The following is a 3225-nucleotide window of genomic DNA, read 5'->3' as shown; positions in this document are numbered from 1 at the left end:
TCCTCCTGCTTCTATGAGGATGTGCTCCCACCCAACCACTCCCTCCCTCTTCCCCTCCCTCAAATTCTCCCACACTGGGGCATTCAGACTTCATGGGATCAAGGACTTCCTCTCCCACCTATGTCAGACAAGGCATATACAGCTGGAGCCATGGGTCCCTCCCTATGTGCTCCCAAGCTGATGGCTTAGACTCTGGGAGCTCCTCTTTTCCATATGTTCATGTTGAGTACTTCTTCACTCCTCACACAATGTTTATTCATAGTTATACACACAAATTAAGTATGCTTAACATATATTATTACATATGTTATAATGCATTTATGACATATATATTACATATATGATATATATCATATAATAAATGTGTATGTGTGTTGATAATTTCTGTGGTTATTTTACCATTTTCTCTAAGTATTGGTTAAGAAAAATTTTCTCCCACCTGCTATTAATAGTTTGGTTTCCTTATGAGCTAATTTTAAATCAAGTTTTCTTATACACACACACACATACACACACACACATACACACACATATGTATATACACACACAAAATTATATGTCTTGCAATTGCCCCATTAATATACTGTATATTCTGTGTAAATAGGAATTATCATGCCATCTAAAATTTGTTTAGATTTTCTGTTCAGATTCTGGCATATAGTAGATGTCTGATAAATCATTTTAAGAGTACTGAATGATTTCATACTTCAGTATATCATATACTAAAATGGAACACTATGGAAACGATTTACATGACCCCTACACAAGAGTGAAATGAAAGTTTGTAAGAATTTCAATATTTTTATGTTATCTTTTAATATTCAAATGTGTGTGCTCAATTTAGAATACCTATAAAGGTCAAGGATTTATTCAGGAACCATGTGGGAAAAGGAAATCATTTAGTGATGGCGCATCACAATAGTGTACATAGTTACAGAGAAATAAGGGAATAGGAAGTGTTAAATTGGCATGGGAAATATGGAAGACAGCAAGCAGTAAAGGCCTTCTGAAAACTCTATATAGAAATCTACAAGTAGTACATAAGCTTTCAAAAATATATGCGTATACACATACACATATAAAAAGAGATCTGAAGACTTGTGCTATAGTGGAAACACAATACTCCAACTACATATGATAGTAAATAAAAATCTGAGAACCAGAAATAAGTGATCTTTTTGAATTATTGCTCAATGGAGACGCATAGACTCTCAAGCTTTATAGGATAGTGTCAGTACTCTTGGTTACCCTTTAGAAATGTAAAGTCAAGACTCTTTGCTAGGAGATAACATACATTTGAGTCTCAAAACTTGAGAAAATAAGCTAATACTTAGTAGGAAGCTTCTCTTGTTAGCTCTCACAGTGATGAAAAATGCTATGCATGCTACAAGAGAATAGTAATCATTATTCCCAACCAGTTGTGATCCAAGCAAATTACAACAATTACTGTTCTGACAATATATGCCTGCTGCTGCAATAGTAGCATTGTTATTGTAGTAAGCAACTACTTACTAATTGGATCTAATGACCACTCCAAGATGAAGTCTGTACATGTCTTTATTAAAGGAACTAAGAACCTGTGCCTAGATGCATCATAGGTCCTAGGGAAGAACCCAATACTACCCAGTACTAATAGAATGCTCTTATTTTAAATTGACTTAATATTAAAACATCTACCATTTCTTTATGGTGAGACTTGAAATAACATCTTCTGGCAGTTTTCAGATTCAAATTATTAACCGTACTCACATTTCTATAGAATAAAATACCAGAAGCTCCTAAACTTTTCTAAGAGTAACCTTTCCTCCCTCATCTCTTCAATGATGTAAATCACTTTATAGTGTCTAGCTCATTGAGTTTAATATTTTTATTACCCATATAGCATTAAGATCATTCTGTGCCTTTCTTTTTAGGCCCGAGTTATTTAACACAATAACTGATAAAACTCTAGCTATTGTTTTAAACAAGATCTTTTCCCATTTAATAATGTAGTTTTCTGCTACGCACATCTAACATGTGTTAAACATCTATACATACATGAATTCATAGTCTTGTGGCTTCCATATTGTGGTGCTTGTAAGTAAACTACAGTGAAGAGGAAAGTGCAGAAATGCTGTCATAGTTATTTTATTTAGGTTTAGGGCCAGAAAAAGAGTTATTAACTTTACAACAATGTATCACTTTTGTTTTAGAAACATCTACATTATTCTTTAAAACCAACCGCACTGATTTATAGTAACAACAACCTAATATAAAGGCGACCGTTTCTAAAAGTCATTACTAATACATGCTTTTATGTTTTAAAGGTCATAAATCAAGTAGATATCAAGTGATATATACTTATGATTCAATTTAAATCTCTCTCTCTCTCTCTCTCTCTCTCTCTATATATATATATATATATATATATATATACATATATATATTTCAAATGTCTACCAACTCTGTCAACCCTGTCTTTTTCTCCTTGGAGAATGTGGTTGGAAAACATTTTACCGTTTTTTTTAAATATTTATTTATTTATTGTATTGATGAGTACACTGTAGCTGTCTTCAGACACACCAGAAGAGGGCATCCAATCTCATTACGGATGGTTGTGAGCCACCATGTGGTTGCTGGGATTTGAACTCAGGACCTCTGGAAGAGCAGTCAGTGCTCTTAACCACTGAGCCATCTCTCCAGCCCCATTTTACCATTTTTGATGACATTATTTGTTTCATTGTTATTAAGTACTTCATGTTTCCTGTATATTTTAGCATTCTTATATATATTATATATAATATATATTATTTATATATAATATATTATTTATATAACATATGTTTTTATATACTATATATATACATTATATATGTATATGTGTATATGTATATGTATTCTTAGTCTATTATTTGCAGTGGGTTTTTTTTTGTGAGTTCTTCTGCCAGTTCTGAGTCATCATATGATTTTGTTAATATTTTTCTTGGTTTGTAGATGTTTTTGTTTATGGTTTTAGTTCGAATCAATTTGTTTTATCTTGTTTTTTTTTCAACATGGTTTTGTTATTTGTAGCTTTTGTGGATCCATAAAATTTTTTACAACTCTTTTAAACTCTTTTAAACTATTAATGTCAAGGTAATTTGAGAATCATATAGAATCGTAAAGCTTTTTTTCTAGTAGTATGAATATTTTAAGTATATTAATTTCTCCATCCATGAACATAGAATATCCCTTCATTATTTATGT

The 3225-nt window shown here is 31.8% G+C and overlaps 1 non-coding gene across 1 annotated transcript; it reads left to right on the top strand.

Annotated features, from left to right (window-relative positions):
* The first annotated feature begins 696 nt into the window (after positions 1-696).
* Positions 697-804, top strand: LOC114611073. Its single transcript, XR_003709791.1, has one exon. It is a non-coding gene; the product is annotated as a U6 spliceosomal RNA (small nuclear RNA).
* Positions 805-3225: the final 2421 nt, after the last annotated feature.

The sequence above is a fragment of the Grammomys surdaster genome, unplaced genomic scaffold, assembly GCF_004785775.1.
Source record: "Grammomys surdaster isolate TR1022 unplaced genomic scaffold, NIH_TR_1.0 126076, whole genome shotgun sequence".
NCBI classification, from domain to species: Eukaryota; Metazoa; Chordata; class Mammalia; order Rodentia; family Muridae; genus Grammomys; species Grammomys surdaster.
The sequence above is the reverse complement of the archived record's forward strand: the minus strand, read 5'-3'. Positions and strand labels throughout refer to the sequence as shown.